The following is a 22,459-nucleotide window of genomic DNA, read 5'->3' on the forward strand; positions in this document are numbered from 1 at the left end:
AAGTCCAGCATATGAAGAAGTGCTAATGATAGTTAACCCGGGAGATTTGGAAAGCTTAATTTCAGAGGTTTACCATGAAGTTATAAATATATAATATCAACATGAAGAAACTTATATGACTTTAAAAAAAATTACAATACAAAAGAGATTTTCATACTTAGTGTTAGAACTTAGAACCATTAATGTTTTTTCCATGTGTTTTAGCAATAAATAACAATTCATCACCTATATGCAATTGATTCATTTAATCATTCTATCAGCTTCTCTCAAAGGAAATATAGAGATACACATGATACAGAAGAAAATACATCTATTTTCAACATTAAAAAAGCATCAAGTATTGGCTTGGAGACGGATTGAAAGTATGTCCTTGGCATTTTTAACTTTATGCTCTGAAGACTAAACTAATAGGCTCACTAAATATATAGCATACTATTGAAGAAATAGCAGATGATGAAGTGCTACTGATTGTTAACCCGGGATAGTTGGAAAGCTTATATTCAGCTGTTTACATTCATACTATTTTTATATTTCATCAACAAGACAAAACAAAAATGACCTCAATAAATTGCAATAAATAAGAGATTTAGTTACTTGGTGTTAGAACTTAGAACCATTAATAGATATTCCAGGAGCTTTCAGAATAATAATTAATTCTACAACTATATCAAATGTATTCATCCAATCCTTCAAGCATCGTTTTATCCAAGGTGATAAACAGTCAAAAATGAGACACAAGAAAAATTAATCTTTTTTCAAACAATTAAACTTGGCCTGTACAGGGATCGAACCTGTGACCTTGGCATTATTAGCACCACGCTCTAACCATCTGAGCTAACAGGCCGGTCTGCACAACTTCCTGGAAGTCCAGCATATGAAGAAGTGCTAATGATAGTTAACCCGGGAGATTTTGAAAGCTTAATTTCGGAGGTTTACCATGAAGTTATAAATATATAATATCAACATGAAGAAACTAATATGACTTTAGAAAAATTACAATACAAAAGAGATTTTCATACTTAGTGTTAGAACTTAGAGCCATTAATGTTTTTTCCATGTGTTTTAGCAATAAATAACAATTCATCACCTATATGCAATTGATTCATCTAATCATTGTGTCAGCTTCCCCTCGAAGGAAATATAGACATACAAATGATACTGAAGAAAAAACATATATTTTCAACATTAAAGGAGCATCAAGTATTGGCTTAGAGACTGATTGAAAGTATGTTCTTGGAATTGTTAACTTTATGCTCTAAAGACTAAACTAATAGGCTCAATAAATATATAGCATACTATTGAAGAAATAGCAGATGATGAAGTGCTACCGATTGTTAACCCGGGATAGTTGGAAAGCTTATATTCAGCTGTTTACATTCATACTATCTTTATATTTCATCAACAAGACAAAACAAAAATGACCTCAATAAATTGCAATAAATAAGAGATTTAGTTACTTGGCGTTAGAACTTAGAACCATTAATAGATATTCCAGGAGCTTTCATAATAATAAATAATTCTACAACTATATCAAATGCATTCATCCAATCCTTCAAGCAGCGTTTGATCCAAGGTGAAAAACAGTCAAAAATGAGACACAAGAAAAATTTATCTTTTTTCAAACAATTAAACTTGGCCTTTACAGGGATCGAACCTGTGACCTTGGCGTTATTAGCACCACGCTCTAACCATCTGAGCTAACAGGCCATTTTGCACAATTTTCTGGAAGTCCAGCATATGAAGAAGTGCTAATGATAGTTAACCCGGGGGATTTGGAAAGCTTAATTTCGGAGGTTTACCATGAAGTTATAAATATATAATATCAACATGAAGAAACTAATATGACTTTAGAAAAATTACAATACAAAAGAGATTTTCATACTTAGTGTTAGAACTTAGAGCCATTAATGTTTTTTCCATGTGTTTTAGCAATAAATAACAATTCATCACCTATATGCAATTGATTCATCTAATCCTTCTATCAGCTTCCCCTCAAAGGAAATATAGAGATACACATGATACAGAAGAAAATACATCTATTTTCAACATTAAAGGAGCATCAAGTATTGGCTTGGAGGCTGATTGAAAGTATGTCCCTGGCATTTTTTACTTTATGCTCTAAAGACTAAACTAATAGGCTCACTAAATATATAGCATACTATTGAAGAAATAGCAGATGATGAAGTGCTACTGATTGTTAACCCGGGATAGTTGGAAAGCTTATATTCAGCTGTTTACATTCATACTATCTTTATATTTCATCAACAAGACAAAACAAAAATGACCTCAATAAATTGCAATAAATAAGAGATTTAGTTACTTGGCGTTAGAACTTAGAGCCATTAATAGATATTTCAGGAGCTTTCAGAATAATAATTAATTCTACAACTATATCAAATGTATTCATCCAATCCTTCAAGCAGCGTTTGATCCAAGGTGATAAACAGTCAAAAATGAGACACAAGAAAAATGTATCTTTTTACAAACAATTAAACTTGGCCTGTACAGGGATCGAATCTGTGACCTTGGCGTTATTAGCACCACGCTCTAACCATCTGAGCTAACAGGCCATTTTGCACAAATGACTGGAAGTCCAGCATATGAAGAAGTGCTAATGATAGTTAACCCGGGAGATTTGGAAAGCTTAATTTCAGAGGTTTACCATGAAGTTATAAATATATAATATCAACATGAAGAAACTTATATGACTTTAAAAAAAATTACAATACAAAAGAGATTTTCATACTTAGTGTTAGAACTTAGAACCATTAATGTTTTTTCCATGTGTTTTAGCAATAAATAACAATTCATCACCTATATGCAATTGATTCATTTAATCATTCTATCAGCTTCTCTCAAAGGAAATATAGAGATACACATGATACAGAAGAAAATACATCTATTTTCAACATTAAAAAAGCATCAAGTATTGGCTTGGAGACGGATTGAAAGTATGTCCTTGGCATTTTTAACTTTATGCTCTGAAGACTAAACTAATAGGCTCACTAAATATATAGCATACTATTGAAGAAATAGCAGATGATGAAGTGCTACTGATTGTTAACCCGGGATAGTTGGAAAGCTTATATTCAGCTGTTTACATTCATACTATCTTTATATTTCATCAACAAGACAAAACAAAAATGACCTCAATAAATTGCAATAAATAAGAGATTTAGTTACTTGGCGTTAGAACTTAGAACCAATTATAGATATTCCAGGAGCTTTCAGAATAATAATTAATTCTACAACTATATCAAATGTATTCATCCAATCCTTCAAGTAGCTTTTGATCCATGGTGATAAACAGTCAAAAATGAGACACAAGAAAAATTAATCTTTTTACAAACAATTAAACTTGGCCTGTACAGGGATCGAACCTGTGACCTTGGCGTTATTAGCACCACGCTCTAACCATCTGAGCTAACAGGCCGTTTTGCACAAATTCCTGGAAGTCCAGCATATGAAGAAGTGCTAATGATAGTTAACCCGGGAGATTTTGAAAGCTTAATTTCGGAGGTTTACCATGAAGTTATAAATATATAATATCAACATGAAGAAACTAATATGACTTTAGAAAAATTACAATACAAAAGAGATTTTCATACTTAGTGTTAGAACTTAGAGCCATTAATGTTTTTTCCATGTGTTTTAGCAATAAATAACAATTCATCACCTATATGCAATTGATTCATCTAATCATTGTGTCAGCTTCCCCTCGAAGGAAATATAGACATACAAATGATACTGAAGAAAAAACATATATTTTCAACATTAAAGGAGCATCAAGTATTGGCTTAGAGACTGATTGAAAGTATGTTCTTGGAATTGTTAACTTTATGCTCTAAAGACTAAACTAATAGGCTCAATAAATATATAGCATACTATTGAAGAAATAGCAGATGATGAAGTGCTACCGATTGTTAACCCGGGATAGTTGGAAAGCTTATATTCAGCTGTTTACATTCATACTATCTTTATATTTCATCAACAAGACAAAACAAAAATGACCTCAATAAATTGCAATAAATAAGAGATTTAGTTACTTGGCGTTAGAACTTAGAACCATTAATAGATATTCCAGGAGCTTTCATAATAATAAATATTTCTACAACTATATCAAATGCATTCATCCAATCCTTCAAGCAGCGTTTGATCCAAGGTGAAAAACAGTCAAAAATGAGACACAAGAAAAATTTATCTTTTTTCAAACAATTAAACTTGGCCTTTACAGGGATCGAACCTGTGACCTTGGCGTTATTAGCACCACGCTCTAACCATCTGAGCTAACAGGCCATTTTGCACAATTTTCTGGAAGTCCAGCATATGAAGAAGTGCTAATGATAGTTAACCCGGGGGATTTGGAAAGCTTAATTTCGGAGGTTTACCATGAAGTTATAAATATATAATATCAACATGAAGAAACTAATATGACTTTAGAAAAATTACAATACAAAAGAGATTTTCATACTTAGTGTTAGAACTTAGAGCCATTAATGTTTTTTCCATGTGTTTTAGCAATAAATAACAATTCATCACCTATATGCAATTGATTCATCTAATCCTTCTATCAGCTTCCCCTCAAAGGAAATATAGAGATACACATGATACAGAAGAAAATACATCTATTTTCAACATTAAAGGAGCATCAAGTATTGGCTTGGAGGCTGATTGAAAGTATGTCCCTGGCATTTTTTACTTTATGCTCTAAAGACTAAACTAATAGGCTCACTAAATATATAGCATACTATTGAAGAAATAGCAGATGATGAAGTGCTACTGATTGTTAACCCGGGATAGTTGGAAAGCTTATATTCAGCTGTTTACATTCATACTATCTTTATATTTCATCAACAAGACAAAACAAAAATGACCTCAATAAATTGCAATAAATAAGAGATTTAGTTACTTGGCGTTAGAACTTAGAACCAATCATAGATATTGCAGGAGCTTTCATAATAATAATTAATTCTACAACTATATCAAATGTATTCATCCAATCCTTCAAGCAGCGTTTGATCCAAGGTGATAAACAGTCAAAAATGAGACACAAGAAAAATGTATCTTTTTACAAACAATTAAACTTGGCCTGTACAGGGATCGAATCTGTGACCTTGGCGTTATTAGCACCACGCTCTAACCATCTGAGCTAACAGGCCATTTTGCACAAATTACTGGAAGTCCAGCATATGAAGAAGTGCTAATGATAGTTAACCCGGGAGATTTGGAAAGCTTAATTTCGGAGGTTTACCATGAAGTTATAAATATATAATATCAACATGAAGAAACTAATATGACTTTAGAAAAATTACAATGCAAAAGAGATTTTCATACTTAGTGTTAGAACTTAGAGCCATTAATGTTTTTTCCATGTGTTTTAGCAATAAATAACAATTCATCACCTATATGCAATTGATTCATTTAATCATTCTATCAGCTTCCCCTCAAAGGAAATATAGACATACAAATGATACTGAAGAAAATACATCTATTTTCAACATTAAAGGAGCATCAAGTATTGGCTTGGAGACTGATTGAAAGTATGTCCTTGGCATTTTTAACTTTATGCTCTACAGACTAAACTAATAGGCTCAATAAATACATAGCATACTATTGAAGAAATAGCAGATGATGAAGTGCTACCGAGTGTTAACCCGGGATAGTTGGAAAGCTTATATTCAGCTGTTTACATTCATACTATCTTTATATTTCATCAACAAGACAAAACAAAAATGACCTCAATAAATTGCAATAAATAAGAGATTTAGTTACTTGGCGTTAGAACTTAGAGCCATTATTAGATATTTCAGGAGCTTTCAGAATAATAATTAATTCTACAACTATATCAAATGTATTCATCCAATCCTTCAAGCAGCGTTTGATCCAAGGTGATAAACAGTCAAAAATGAGACACAAGAAAAATGTATCTTTTTACAAACAATTAAACTTGGCATGTACAGGGATCGAATCTGTGACCTTGGCGTTATTAGCACCACGCTCTAACCATCTGAGCTAACAGGCCATTTTGCACAAATGACTGGAAGTCCAGCATATGAAGAAGTGCTAATGATAGTTAACCCGGGAGATTTGGAAAGCTTAATTTCAGAGGTTTACCATGAAGTTATAAATATATAATATCAACATGAAGAAACTTATATGACTTTAAAAAAAATTACAATACAAAAGAGATTTTCATACTTAGTGTTAGAACTTAGAACCATTAATGTTTTTTCCATGTGTTTTAGCAATAAATAACAATTCATCACCTATATGCAATTGATTCATTTAATCATTCTATCAGCTTCCCCTCAAAGGAAATATAGAGATACACATGATACAGAAGAAAATACATCTATTTTCAACATTAAAAAAGCATCAAGTATTGGCTTGGAGACGGATTGAAAGTATGTCCTTGGCATTTTTAACTTTATGCTCTGAAGACTAAACTAATAGGCTCACTAAATATATAGCATACTATTGAAGAAATAGCAGATGATGAAGTGCTACTGATTGTTAACCCGGGATAGTTGGTAAGCTTATATTCAGCTGTTTAAATTCATACTATTTTTATATTTCATCAACAAGACAAAACAAAAATGACCTCAATAAATTGCAATAAATAAGAGATTTAGTTACTTGGCGTTAGAACTTAGAGCCATTAATAGATATTTCAGGAGCTTTCAGAATAATAATTAATTCTACAACTATATCAAATGTATTCATCCAATCCTTCAAGCAGCGTTTGATCCAAGGTGATAAACAGTCAAAAATGAGACACAAGAAAAACGTATCTTTTTACAAACAATTAAACTTGGCCTGTACAGGGATCGAACCTGTGACCTTGGCGTTATTAGCACCACGCTCTAACCATCTGAGCTAACAGGCCGTTTTGCACAAATTCCTGGAAGTCCAGCATATGAAGAAGTGCTAATGATAGTTAACCCGGGAGATTTGGAAAGCTTAATTTCAGAGGTGTACCATGAAGTTATAAATATAAATTATCAACATGAAGAAACTAATATGACTTTAGAAAAATTACAATACAAAAGAGATTTTCATACTTAGTGTTAGAACTTAGAACCATTAATGTTTTTTCCATGTGTTTTAGCAATAAATAACAATTCATGACCTATATGCAATTTATTCATCTAATCATTCTATCAGCTTCCCCTCAAAGGAAATATAGACATACACATTATACAGAAGAAAATATATCTATTTTCAACATTAAAGGAGCATCAAGTATTGGCTTGGAGACTGATTGAAAGTATGTCCTTGGCATTTTTAACTTTATGCTCTACAGACTAAACTAATAGGCTCAATAAATACATAGCATACTATTGAAGAAATAGCAGATGATGAAGTGCTACCGAGTGTTAACCCGGGATAGTTGGAAAGCTTATATTCAGCTGTTTACATTCATACTATCTTTATATTTCATCAACAAGACAAAACAAAAATGACCTCAATAAATTGCAATAAATAAGAGATTTAGTTACTTGGCGTTAGAACTTAGAGCCATTAATAGATATTTCAGGAGCTTTCAGAATAATAATTAATTCTACAACTATATCAAATGTATTCATCCAATCCTTCAAGCAGCGTTTGATCCAAGGTGATAAACAGTCAAAAATGAGACACAAGAAAAATGTATCTTTTTACAAACAATTAAACTTGGCCTGTACAGGGATCGAATCTGTGACCTTGGCGTTATTAGCAACACGCTCTAACCATCTGAGCTAACAGGCCATTTTGCACAAATGACTGGAAGTCCAGCATATGAAGAAGTGCTAATGATAGTTAACCCGGGAGATTTGGAAAGCTTAATTTCAGAGGTTTACCATGAAGTTATAAATATATAATATCAACATGAAGAAACTTATATGACTTTAAAAAAAATTACAATACAAAAGAGATTTTCATACTTAGTGTTAGAACTTAGAACCATTAATGTTTTTTCCATGTGTTTTAGCAATAAATAACAATTCATCACCTATATGCAATTGATTCATTTAATCATTCTATCAGCTTCTCTCAAAGGAAATATAGAGATACACATGATACAGAAGAAAATACATCTATTTTCAACATTAAAAAAGCATCAAGTATTGGCTTGGAGACGGATTGAAAGTATGTCCTTGGCATTTTTAACTTTATGCTCTGAAGACTAAACTAATAGGCTCACTAAATATATAGCATACTATTGAAGAAATAGCAGATGATGAAGTGCTACTGATTGTTAACCCGGGATAGTTGGAAAGCTTATATTCAGCTGTTTACATTCATACTATTTTTATATTTCATCAACAAGACAAAACAAAAATGACCTCAATAAATTGCAATAAATAAGAGATTTAGTTACTTGGTGTTAGAACTTAGAACCATTAATAGATATTCCAGGAGCTTTCAGAATAATAATTAATTCTACAACTATATCAAATGTATTCATCCAATCCTTCAAGCATCGTTTTATCCAAGGTGATAAACAGTCAAAAATGAGACACAAGAAAAATTAATCTTTTTTCAAACAATTAAACTTGGCCTGTACAGGGATCGAACCTGTGACCTTGGCGTTATTAGCACCACGCTCTAACCATCTGAGCTAACAGGCCGGTCTGCACAACTTCCTGGAAGTCCAGCATATGAAGAAGTGCTAATGATAGTTAACCCGGGAGATTTTGAAAGCTTAATTTCGGAGGTTTACCATGAAGTTATAAATATATAATATCAACATGAAGAAACTAATATGACTTTAGAAAAATTACAATACAAAAGAGATTTTCATACTTAGTGTTAGAACTTAGAGCCATTAATGTTTTTTCCATGTGTTTTAGCAATAAATAACAATTCATCACCTATATGCAATTGATTCATCTAATCATTGTGTCAGCTTCCCCTCGAAGGAAATATAGACATACAAATGATACTGAAGAAAAAACATATATTTTCAACATTAAAGGAGCATCAAGTATTGGCTTAGAGACTGATTGAAAGTATGTTCTTGGAATTGTTAACTTTATGCTCTAAAGACTAAACTAATAGGCTCAATAAATATATAGCATACTATTGAAGAAATAGCAGATGATGAAGTGCTACCGATTGTTAACCCGGGATAGTTGGAAAGCTTATATTCAGCTGTTTACATTCATACTATCTTTATATTTCATCAACAAGACAAAACAAAAATGACCTCAATAAATTGCAATAAATAAGAGATTTAGTTACTTGGCGTTAGAACTTAGAACCATTAATAGATATTCCAGGAGCTTTCATAATAATAAATAATTCTACAACTATATCAAATGCATTCATCCAATCCTTCAAGCAGCGTTTGATCCAAGGTGAAAAACAGTCAAAAATGAGACACAAGAAAAATTTATCTTTTTTCAAACAATTAAACTTGGCCTTTACAGGGATCAAACCTGTGACCTTGGCGTTATTAGCACCACGCTCTAACCATCTGAGCTAACAGGCCATTTTGCACAATTTTCTGGAAGTCCAGCATATGAAGAAGTGCTAATGATAGTTAACCCGGGGGATTTGGAAAGCTTAATTTCGGAGGTTTACCATGAAGTTATAAATATATAATATCAACATGAAGAAACTAATATGACTTTAGAAAAATTACAATACAAAAGAGATTTTCATACTTAGTGTTAGAACTTAGAGCCATTAATGTTTTTTCCATGTGTTTTAGCAATAAATAACAATTCATCACCTATATGCAATTGATTCATCTAATCCTTCTATCAGCTTCCCCTCAAAGGAAATATAGAGATACACATGATACAGAAGAAAATACATCTATTTTCAACATTAAAGGAGCATCAAGTATTGGCTTGGAGGCTGATTGAAAGTATGTCCCTGGCATTTTTTACTTTATGCTCTAAAGACTAAACTAATAGGCTCACTAAATATATAGCATACTATTGAAGAAATAGCAGATGATGAAGTGCTACTGATTGTTAACCCGGGATAGTTGGAAAGCTTATATTCAGCTGTTTACATTCATACTATCTTTATATTTCATCAACAAGACAAAACAAAAATGACCTCAATAAATTGCAATAAATAAGAGATTTAGTTACTTGGCGTTAGAACTTAGAACCAATCATAGATATTGCAGGAGCTTTCAGAATAATAATTAATTCTACAACTATATCAAATGTATTCATCCAATCCTTCAAGCAGCGTTTGATCCAAGGTGATAAACAGTCAAAAATGAGACACAAGAAAAATGTATCTTTTTACAAACAATTAAACTTGGCCTGTACAGGGATCGAATCTGTGACCTTGGCGTTATTAGCACCACGCTCTAACCATCTGAGCTAACAGGCCATTTTGCACAAATTACTGGAAGTCCAGCATATGAAGAAGTGCTAATGATAGTTATCCCGGGAGATTTGGAAAGCTTAATTTCGGAGGTTTACCATGAAGTTATAAATATATAATATCAACATGAAGAAACTAATATGACTTTAGAAAAATTACAATGCAAAAGAGATTTACATACTTAGTGTTAGAACTTAGAGCCATTAATGTTTTTTCCATGTGTTTTAGCAATAAATAACAATTCATCACCTATATGCAATTGATTCATTTAATCATTCTATCAGCTTCCCCTCAAAGGAAATATAGACATACAAATGATACTGAAGAAAATACATCTATTTTCAACATTAAAGGAGCATCAAGTATTGGCTTAGAGACTGAATGAAAGTATGTTCATGGCATTGTTAACTTTATGCTCTAAAGACTAAACTAATAGGCTCAATAAATATATAGCATACTATTGAAGAAATAGCAGATGATGAAGTGCTACCGATTGTTAACCCGGGATAGTTGGAAAGCTTATATTCAGCTGTTTACATTCATACTATCTTTATATTTCATCAACAAGACAAAACAAAAATGACCTCAATAAATTGCAATAAATAGGAGATTTAGTTACTTGGCGTTAGAACTTAGAGCCATTAATAGATATTTCAGGAGCTTTCAGAATAATAATTAATTCTACAACTATATCAAATGTATTCATCCAATCCTTCAAGCAGCGTTTGATCCAAGGTGATAAACAGTCAAAAATGAGACACAAGAAAAATGTATCTTTTTACAAACAATTAAACTTGGCCTGTACAGGGATCGAACCTGTGACCTTGGCGTTATTAGCACCACGCTCTAACCATCTGAGCTAACAGGCCGTTTTGCACAAATTCCTGGAAGTCCAGCATATGAAGAAGTGCTAATGATAGTTAACCCGGGAGATTTGGAAAGCTTAATTTCAGAGGTGTACCATGAAGTTATAAATATAAATTATCAACATGAAGAAACTAATATGACTTTAGAAAAATTACAATACAAAAGAGATTTTCATACTTAGTGTTAGAACTTAGAACCATTAATGTTTTTTCCATGTGTTTTAGCAATAAATAACAATTCATCACCTATATGCAATTGATTCATCTAATCATTCTATCAGCTTCCCCTCAAAGGAAATATAGACATACACATTATACAGAAGAAAATACATCTATTTTCAACATTAAAGGAGCATCAAGTATTGGCTTGGAGACTGATTGAAAGTATGTCCTTGGCATTTTTAACTTTATGCTCTACAGACTAAACTAATAGGCTCAATAAATACATAGCATACTATTGAAGAAATAGCAGATGATGAAGTGCTACCGAGTGTTAACCCGGGATAGTTGGAAAGCTTATATTCAGCTGTTTACATTCATACTATCTTTATATTTCATCAACAAGACAAAACAAAAATGACCTCAATAAATTGCAATAAATAAGAGATTTAGTTACTTGGCGTTAGAACTTAGAGCCATTAATAGATATTTCAGGAGCTTTCAGAATAATAATTAATTCTACAACTATATCAAATGTATTCATCCAATCCTTCAAGCAGCGTTTGATCCAAGGTGATAAACAGTCAAAAATGAGACACAAGAAAAATGTATCTTTTTACAAACAATTAAACTTGGCCTGTACAGGGATCGAATCTGTGACCTTGGCGTTATTAGCACCACGCTCTAACCATCTGAGCTAACAGGCCATTTTGCACAAATTACTGGAAGTCCAGCATATGAAGAAGTGCTAATGATAGTTAACCCGGGAGATTTGGAAAGCTTAATTTCAGAGGTTTACCATGAAGTTATAAATATATAATATCAACATGAAGAAACTTATATGACTTTAAAAAAAATTACAATACAAAAGAGATTTTCATACTTAGTGTTAGAACTTAGAACCATTAATGTTTTTTCCATGTGTTTTAGCAATAAATAACAATTCATCACCTATATGCAATTGATTCATTTAATCATTCTATCAGCTTCCCCTCAAAGGAAATATAGAGATACACATGATACAGAAGAAAATACATCTATTTTCAACATTAAAAAAGCATCAAGTATTGGCTTGGAGACGGATTGAAAGTATGTCCTTGGCATTTTTAACTTTATGCTCTGAAGACTAAACTAATAGGCTCACTAAATATATAGCATACTATTGAAGAAATAGCAGATGATGAAGTGCTACTGATTGTTAACCCGGGATAGTTGGTAAGCTTATATTCAGCTGTTTAAATTCATACTATTTTTATATTTCATCAACAAGACAAAACAAAAATGACCTCAATAAATTGCAATAAATAAGAGATTTAGTTACTTGGTGTTAGAACTTAGAACCATTAATAGATATTCCAGGAGCTTTCAGAATAATAATTAATTCTACAACTATATCAAATGTATTCATCCAATCCTTCAAGCATCGTTTTATCCAAGGTGATAAACAGTCAAAAATGAGACACAAGAAAAATTAATCTTTTTTCAAACAATTAAACTTGGCCTGTACAGGGATCGAACCTGTGACCTTGGCGTTATTAGCACCACGCTCTAACCATCTGAGCTAACAGGCCGGTCTGCACAACTTCCTGGAAGTCCAGCATATGAAGAAGTGCTAATGATAGTTAACCCGGGAGATTTTGAAAGCTTAATTTCGGAGGTTTACCATGAAGTTATAAATATATAATATCAACATGAAGAAACTAATATGACTTTAGAAAAATTACAATACAAAAGAGATTTTCATACTTAGTGTTAGAACTTAGAGCCATTAATGTTTTTTCCATGTGTTTTAGCAATAAATAACAATTCATCACCTATATGCAATTGATTCATCTAATCATTGTGTCAGCTTCCCCTCGAAGGAAATATAGACATACAAATGATACTGAAGAAAAAACATATATTTTCAACATTAAAGGAGCATCAAGTATTGGCTTAGAGACTGATTGAAAGTATGTTCTTGGAATTGTTAACTTTATGCTCTAAAGACTAAACTAATAGGCTCAATAAATATATAGCATACTATTGAAGAAATAGCAGATGATGAAGTGCTACCGATTGTTAACCCGGGATAGTTCGAAAGCTTATATTCAGCTGTTTACATTCATACTATCTTTATATTTCATCAACAAGACAAAACAAAAATGACCTCAATAAATTGCAATAAATAAGAGATTTAGTTACTTGGCCTTAGAACTTAGAACCATTAATAGATATTCCAGGAGCTTTCATAATAATAAATAATTCTACAACTATATCAAATGCATTCATCCAATCCTTCAAGCAGCGTTTGATCCAAGGTGAAAAACAGTCAAAAATGAGACACAAGAAAAATTTATCTTTTTTCAAACAATTAAACTTGGCCTTTACAGGGATCGAACCTGTGACCTTGGCGTTATTAGCACCACGCTCTAACCATCTGAGCTAACAGGCCATTATGCACAATTTTCTGGAAGTCCAGCATATGAAGAAGTGCTAATGATAGTTAACCCGGGGGATTTGGAAAGCTTAATTTCGGAGGTTTACCATGAAGTTATAAATATATAATATCAACATGAAGAAACTAATATGACTTTAGAAAAATTACAATACAAAAGAGATTTTCATACTTAGTGTTAGAACTTAGAGCCATTAATGTTTTTTCCATGTGTTTTAGCAATAAATAACAATTCATCACCTATATGCAATTGATTCATCTAATCATTCTATCAGCTTCCCCTCAAAGGAAATATAGACATACACATGATACAGAAGAAAATACATCTATTTTCAACATTAAAGGAGCATCAAGTATTGGCTTGGAGGCTGATTGAAAGTATGTCCCTGGCATTTTTTACTTTATGCTCTAAAGACTAAACTAATAGGCTCACTAAATATATAGCATACTATTGAAGAAATAGCAGATGATGAAGTGCTACTGATTGTTAACCCGGGATAGTTGGAAAGTTTATATTCAGCTGTTTACATTCATACTATCTTTATATTTCATCAACAAGACAAAACAAAAATGACCTCAATAAATTGCAATAAATAAGAGATTTAGTTACTTGGCGTTAGAACTTAGAACCAATCATAGATATTGCAGGAGCTTTCAGAATAATAATTAATTCTACAACTATATCAAATGTATTCATCCAATCCTTCAAGTAGCTTTTGATCCAAGGTGATAAACAGTCAAAAATGAGACAGGAGAAAAATTAATCTTTTTACAAACAATTAAACTTAGCCTGTACAGGGATCGAACCTGTGACCTTGGCGTTATTAGCACCACGCTCTAACCATCTGAGCTAACAGGCTGTTTTGCACAAATTCCTGGAAGTCCAGCATATGAAGAAGTGCTAATGATAGTTAACCCGGGAGATTTGGAAAGCTTAATTTCAGAGGTTTACCATGAAGTTATACTTATATAATATCAACATGAAGAAACTAATATGACTTTAAAAAATTACAATACAAAAGAGATTTTCATACTTAGTGTTAGAACTTAGAACCATTAAAGTTTCTTCCATGTGTTTTAGCAATAAATAACAATTCATCACCTATATGCAATTGATTCATCTAATCATTGTGTCAGCTTCCCCTCGAAGGAAATATAGACATACAAATGATACTGAAGAAAATGCATCTATTTTCAACATTAAAGGAGCATCAAGTATTGGCTTAGAGACTGATTGAAAGTATGTCCTTGGCATTCTTAACTTTATGCTCTAAAGACTAAACTAATGGGCTCAATAAATATATAGCATACTATTGAAGAAATAGCAGATGATGAAGTTCTACCAATTGTTAACCCGGGATAGTTGGAAAGCTTATATTCAGCTGTTTACATTCATACTATCTTTATATTTCATCAACAAGACAAAACAAAAATGACCTCAATAAATTGCAATAAATAAGAGATTTAGTTACTTGGCGTTAGAACTTAGAACCATTAATAGATATTCCAGGAGCTTTCAGAATAATAATTAATTCTACAACTATATCAAATGCATTCATCCAATCCTTCAAGCAGCGTTTGATCCAAGGTGATAAACAGCCAAAAATGAGACACAAGAAAAATTAATCTTTTTTCAAACAATTAAACTTGGCCTGTACAGGGATCGAACCTGTGACCTTGGCGTTATTAGCACCACGCTCTAACCATCTGAGCTAACAGGCCATTTTGCACAAATTCCTGGAAGTCCAGCATATGAAGAAGTGCTAATGATAGTTAATCCGGGAGATTTGGAAAGCTTAATTTCAGTGGTTTACCATGAAGTTATAAATATATAATATCAACATGAAGAAACTAATATGACTTTAGAAAAATTACAATACAAAAGAGATTTTCATACTTAGTGTTAGAACTTAGAACCATTAATGTTTTTTCCATGTTTTTTAGCAATAAATAACAATTCATCACCTATATGCAATTGATTGACCTAATCATTCTATTAGCTTCCCCTCAAAGGAAATATAGACATACACATTATACAGAAGAAAATACATCTATTTTCAACATTAAAGGAGCATCAAGTATTGGCTTGGAGACTGATTGAAAGAATGTCCTTGGCATTTTTAACTTTATGCTCTACAGACTAAACTAATAGGCTCAATAAATACATAGCATACTATTGAAGAAATAGCAGATGATGAAGTGCTACCGATTGTTAACCCGGGATATTTGGAAAGCTTATATTCAGCTGTTTACATTCATACTATCTTTATATTTCATCAACAAGACAAAACAAAAATGACCTCAATAAATTGCAATAAATAAGAGATTTAGTTACTTGGCGTTAGAACTTAGAACCATTAATAGATATTTCAGAAGCTTTCAGAATAATAATTAATTCTACAACTATATCAAATGTATTCATCCAATCCTTCAAGCAGCGTTTGATCCAAGGTGATAAACAGTCAAAAATGAGACACAAGAAAAATTAATCTTTTTACAAACAATTAAACTTGGCCTGTACAGGGATCGAACCTGACACCTTGGTGTTATTAGCACCACGCTCTAACCATCTGAGCTAACAGGCCATTTTGCACAAATTACTGGAAGTCCAGCATATGAAGAAGTGCTAATGATAGTTAACCCGGGAGATTTGGAAAGCTTAATTTCAGAGGTTTACCATGAAGTTATAAATATATAATATCAACATGAAGAAACTAATATGACTTTAGAAAAACTACAATACAAAAGAGATTTTCATACTTAGTGTTAAAACTTAGAGCCATTAATGTTTTTTCCATGTGTTTTAGCAATAAATAACAATTCATCACCTATATGCAATTGATTCATCTAATCATTCTATCAGCTTCCCCTCAAAGGAAATATAGACATACACATTATACAGAAGAAAATACATCTATTTTCAACATTAAAGGAGCATCAAGTATTGGCTTGGAGACTGATTGAAAGTATGTCCTTGGCATTTTTAACTTTATGCTCTAAAGACTAAACTAATAGGCTCACTAAATATATAGCATACTATTGAAGAAATAGCAGATGATGAAGTGCTACTGATTGTTAACCAGGGATAGTTGGAAAGCTTATATTCAGCTGTTTACATTCATACTATCTTTATATTTCATCAACAAGACAAAATAAAAATGACCTCAATGAATTGCAATAAATAAGAGTTTTAGTTACTTGGCGTTAGAACTTAGAACCATTAATAGATATTCCAGGAGCTTTCAGAATAATAATTAATTCTACAACTATATCAAATGTATTCATCCAATCCTTCAAGCATCGTTTGATCCAAGGTGATAAACAGTCAAAAATGAGACACAAGAAAAATTAATCTTTTTACAAACAATTAAACTTGGCCTGTACAGGGATCGAACCTGTGACCTTGGCGTTATTAGCACCACGCTCTAACCATCTGAGCTAACAGCCCGTTTTGCACAAATTCCTGGAAGTCCAGCATATGAAGAAGTGCTAATGATAGTTTACCCTGGAGATTTGGAAAGCTTAATTTCGGAGGTTTACCATGAAGTTATAAATATATAATATCAACATGAAGAAACTAATATGACTTTAAAAAAATTACAATACAAAAGAGATTTTCATACTTAGTGTTAGATCTTAGAGCCATTAATGTTTTTTCCATGTGTTTTAGCAATAAATAACAATTCATCACCTATATGCAACTGATTCATCTAATCATTCTATCAGCTTCCCCTCAAAGGAAATATAGAGATACACATGATACAGAAGAAAATACATCTATTTTCAACATTAAAGGAGCATCAAGTATTGGCTTGGAGACGGATTGAAAGTATGTCCTTGGCATTTTTAACTTTATGCTCTGAAGACTAAACTAATAGGCTCACTAAATATATAGCATACTATTGAAGAAATAGCAGATGATGAAGTGCTACTGATTGTTAACCCGGGATAGTTGGTAAGCTTATATTCAGCTGTTTAAATTCATACTATTTTTATATTTCATCAACAAGACAAAACAAAAATGACCTCAATAAATTGCAATAAATAAGAGATTTAGTTACTTGGTGTTAGAACTTAGAACCATTAATAGATATTCCAGGAGCTTTCAGAATAATAATTAATTCTACAACTATATCAAATGTATTCATCCAATCCTTCAAGCATCGTTTTATCCAAGGTGATAAACAGTCAAAAATGAGACACAAGAAAAATTAATCTTTTTTCAAACAATTAAACTTGGCCTGTACAGGGATCGAACCTGTGACCTTGGCGTTATTAGCACCACGCTCTAACCATCTGAGCTAACAGGCCGGTCTGCACAACTTCCTGGAAGTCCAGCATATGAAGAAGTGCTAATGATAGTTAACCCGGGAGATTTTGAAAGCTTAATTTCGGAGGTTTACCATGAAGTTATAAATATATAATATCAACATGAAGAAACTAATATGACTTTAGAAAAATTACAATACAAAAGAGATTTTCATACTTAGTGTTAGAACTTAGAGCCATTAATGTTTTTTCCATGTGTTTTAGCAATAAATAACAATTCATCACCTATATGCAATTGATTCATCTAATCATTGTGTCAGCTTCCCCTCGAAGGAAATATAGACATACAAATGATACTGAAGAAAAAACATATATTTTCAACATTAAAGGAGCATCAAGTATTGGCTTAGAGACTGATTGAAAGTATGTTCTTGGAATTGTTAACTTTATGCTCTAAAGACTAAACTAATAGGCTCAATAAATATATAGCATACTATTGAAGAAATAGCAGATGATGAAGTGCTACCGATTGTTAACCCGGGATAGTTCGAAAGCTTATATTCAGCTGTTTACATTCATACTATCTTTATATTTCATCAACAAGACAAAACAAAAATGACCTCAATAAATTGCAATAAATAAGAGATTTAGTTACTTGGCGTTAGAACTTAGAACCATTAATAGATATTCCAGGAGCTTTCATAATAATAAATAATTCTACAACTATATCAAATGCATTCATCCAATCCTTCAAGCAGCGTTTGATCCAAGGTGAAAAACAGTCAAAAATGAGACACAAGAAAAATTTATCTTTTTTCAAACAATTAAACTTGGCCTTTACAGGGATCGAACCTGTGACCTTGGCGTTATTAGCACCACGCTCTAACCATCTGAGCTAACAGGCCATTATGCACAATTTTCTGGAAGTCCAGCATATGAAGAAGTGCTAATGATAGTTAACCCGGGGGATTTGGAAAGCTTAATTTCGGAGGTTTACCATGAAGTTATAAATATATAATATCAACATGAAGAAACTAATATGACTTTAGAAAAATTACAATACAAAAGAGATTTTCATACTTAGTGTTAGAACTTAGAGCCATTAATGTTTTTTCCATGTGTTTTAGCAATAAATAACAATTCATCACCTATATGCAATTGATTCATCTAATCATTCTATCAGCTTCCCCTCAAAGGAAATATAGACATACACATGATACAGAAGAAAATACATCTATTTTCAACATTAAAGGAGCATCAAGTATTGGCTTGGAGGCTGATTGAAAGTATGTCCCTGGCATTTTTTACTTTATGCTCTAAAGACTAAACTAATAGGCTCACTAAATATATAGCATACTATTGAAGAAATAGCAGATGATGAAGTGCTACTGATTGTTAACCCGGGATAGTTGGAAAGCTTATATTCAGCTGTTTACATTCATACTATCTTTATATTTCATCAACAAGACAAAACAAAAATGACCTCAATAAATTGCAATAAATAAGAGATTTAGTTACTTGGCGTTAGAACTTAGAACCAATCATAGATATTGCAGGAGCTTTCAGAATAATAATTAATTCTACAACTATATCAAATGTATTCATCCAATCCTTCAAGTAGCTTTTGATCCAAGGTGATAAACAGTCAAAAATGAGACAGGAGAAAAATTAATCTTTTTACAAACAATTAAACTTAGCCTGTACAGGGATCGAACCTGTGACCTTGGCGTTATTAGCACCACGCTCTAACCATCTGAGCTAACAGGCTGTTTTGCACAAATTCCTGGAAGTCCAGCATATGAAGAAGTGCTAATGATAGTTAACCCGGGAGATTTGGAAAGCTTAATTTCAGAGGTTTACCATGAAGTTATACTTATATAATATCAACATGAAGAAACTAATATGACTTTAAAAAATTACAATACAAAAGAGATTTTCATACTTAGTGTTAGAACTTAGAACCATTAAAGTTTCTTCCATGTGTTTTAGCAATAAATAACAATTCATCACCTATATGCAATTGATTCATCTAATCATTGTGTCAGCTTCCCCTCGAAGGAAATATAGACATACAAATGATACTGAAGAAAATGCATCTATTTTCAACATTAAAGGAGCATCAAGTATTGGCTTAGAGACTGATTGAAAGTATGTCCTTGGCATTCTTAACTTTATGCTCTAAAGACTAAACTAATGGGCTCAATAAATATATAGCATACTATTGAAGAAATAGCAGATGATGAAGTGCTACTGATTGTTAACCCGGGATAGTTGGAAAGCTTATATTCAGCTGTTTACATTCATACTATCTTTATATTTCATCAACAAGACAAAACAAAAATGACCTCAATAAATTGCAATAAATAAGAGATTTAGTTACTTGGCGTTAGAACTTAGAACCAATTATAGATATTCCAGGAGCTTTCAGAATGATAATTAATTCTACAACTATATCAAATGTATTCATCCAATCCTTCAAGTAGCTTTTGATCCAAGGTGATAAACAGTCAAAAATGAGACACAAGAAAAATGTATCTTTTTACAAACAATTAAACTTGGCCTGTACAGGGATCGAACCTGTGACCTTGGCGTTAGTAGCACCTCGCTCTAACCATCTGAGCTAACAGGCCGTTTTGCACATAATCCTGGAAGTCCAGCATATGAAGAAGTGCTAATGATAGTTAACCCGGGAGATTTGGAAAGCTTAATTTCAGAGGTTTACCATGAAGTTATAAATATACAATATCAACATGAAGAAACTAATATGACTTTAAAAAAATTACAATACAAAAGACATTTTCATACTTAGTGTTAGAACTTAGAACCATTAATGTTTTTCCATGTGTTTTAGCAATAAATAACAATTCATCACCTATATGCAATTGAATCATCTAATCATTCTATCAGCTTCCCCTCAAAGGAAATATAGACATACACATTATACAGAAGAAAATACATCTATTTTCAACATTAAAGGAGCATCAAGTATTGGCTTGGAGACTGATTGAAAGAATGTCCTTGGCATTTTTAACTTTATGCTCTACAGACTAAACTAATAGGCTCAATAAATACATAGCATACTATTGAAGAAATAGCAGATGATGAAGTGCTACCGATTGTTAACCCGGGATATTTGGAAAGCTTATATTCAGCTGTTTACATTCATACTATCTTTATATTTCATCAACAAGACAAAACAAAAATGACCTCAATAAATTGCAATAAATAAGAGATTTAGTTACTTGGCGTTAGAACTTAGAACCATTAATAGATATTTCAGAAGCTTTCAGAATAATAATTAATTCTACAACTATATCAAATGTATTCATCCAATCCTTCAAGCAGCGTTTGATCCAAGGTGATAAACAGTCAAAAATGAGACACAAGAAAAATTTATCTTTTTACAAACAATTAAACTTGGCCTGTACAGGGATCGAACCTGACACCTTGGCGTTATTAGCACCACGCTCTAACCATCTGAGCTAACAGGCCATTTTGCACAAATTACTGGAAGTCCAGCATATGAAGAAGTGCTAATGATAGTTAACCCGGGAGATTTGGAAAGCTTAATTTCAGAGGTTTACCATGAAGTTATAAATATATAATATCAACATGAAGAAACTTATATGACTTTAAAAAAATTACAATACAAAAGAGATTTTCATACTTAGTGTTAGAACTTAGAACCATTAATGTTTTTTCCATGTGTTTTAGCAATAAATAACAATTCATCACCTATATGCAATTGATTCATTTAATCATTCTATCAGCTTCCCCTCAAAGGAAATATAGAGATACACATGATACAGAAGAAAATACATCTATTTTCAACATTAAAGGAGCATCAAGTATTGGCTTGGAGACGGATTGAAAGTATGTCCTTGGCATTTTTAACTTTATGCTCTAAAGACTAAACTAATAGGCTCACTAAATATATAGCATACTATTGAAGAAATAGCAGATGATGAAGTGCTACTGATTGTTAACCCGGGATAGTTGGAAAGCTTATATTCAGCTGTTTACATTCATACTATTTTTATATTTCATCAACAAGACAAAACAAAAATGACCTCAATAAATTGCAATAATTAAGAGATTTAGTTACTTGGTGTTAGAACTTAGAACCATTAATAGATATTCCAGGAGCTTTCAGAATAATAATTAATTCTACAACTATATCAAATGTATTCATCCAATCCTTCAAGCATCGTTTGATCCAAGGTGATAAACAGTCAAAAATAAGACACAAGAAAAATTAATCTTTTTTCAAACAATTAAACTTGGCCTGTACAGGGATCGAACCTGTGACTTTGGCGTCATTAGCACCACGCTCTAACCATCTGAGCTAACAGGCCGTTTTGCACAAATTCCTGGAAGTCCAGCATATGAAGAAGTG

The 22,459-nt window shown here is 32.1% G+C and overlaps 8 non-coding genes across 8 annotated transcripts; all 8 read right to left on the reverse strand.

The window, feature by feature from the left end:
• Positions 1-3,359: 3,359 nt before the first annotated feature.
• Positions 3,360-3,433, reverse strand: TRNAI-AAU (transfer RNA isoleucine (anticodon AAU)). Its single transcript has one exon. It is a non-coding gene; the product is annotated as a tRNA-Ile (tRNA).
• A 3,379-nt stretch (positions 3,434-6,812) lies between these two features.
• Positions 6,813-6,886, reverse strand: TRNAI-AAU (transfer RNA isoleucine (anticodon AAU)). Its single transcript has one exon. It is a non-coding gene; the product is annotated as a tRNA-Ile (tRNA).
• Positions 6,887-8,538: 1,652 nt separating this feature from the next.
• On the reverse strand, positions 8,539-8,612 carry TRNAI-AAU (transfer RNA isoleucine (anticodon AAU)). The gene has a single exon. It is a non-coding gene; the product is annotated as a tRNA-Ile (tRNA).
• A 2,515-nt stretch (positions 8,613-11,127) lies between these two features.
• TRNAI-AAU (transfer RNA isoleucine (anticodon AAU)) lies at positions 11,128-11,201 on the reverse strand. The gene has a single exon. It is a non-coding gene; the product is annotated as a tRNA-Ile (tRNA).
• A 1,653-nt stretch (positions 11,202-12,854) lies between these two features.
• Positions 12,855-12,928, reverse strand: TRNAI-AAU (transfer RNA isoleucine (anticodon AAU)). The gene has a single exon. It is a non-coding gene; the product is annotated as a tRNA-Ile (tRNA).
• Positions 12,929-15,442: 2,514 nt separating this feature from the next.
• On the reverse strand, positions 15,443-15,516 carry TRNAI-AAU (transfer RNA isoleucine (anticodon AAU)). Its single transcript has one exon. It is a non-coding gene; the product is annotated as a tRNA-Ile (tRNA).
• Positions 15,517-18,031: 2,515 nt separating this feature from the next.
• On the reverse strand, positions 18,032-18,105 carry TRNAI-AAU (transfer RNA isoleucine (anticodon AAU)). The gene has a single exon. It is a non-coding gene; the product is annotated as a tRNA-Ile (tRNA).
• A 2,514-nt stretch (positions 18,106-20,619) lies between these two features.
• TRNAS-ACU (transfer RNA serine (anticodon ACU)) lies at positions 20,620-20,693 on the reverse strand. Its single transcript has one exon. It is a non-coding gene; the product is annotated as a tRNA-Ser (tRNA).
• Positions 20,694-22,459: the final 1,766 nt, after the last annotated feature.

The sequence above is a fragment of the Lissotriton vulgaris genome, chromosome 4_1, assembly GCF_964263255.1.
Source record: "Lissotriton vulgaris chromosome 4_1, aLisVul1.2, whole genome shotgun sequence".
Lineage (NCBI taxonomy): Eukaryota > Metazoa > Chordata > Amphibia > Caudata > Salamandridae > Lissotriton > Lissotriton vulgaris.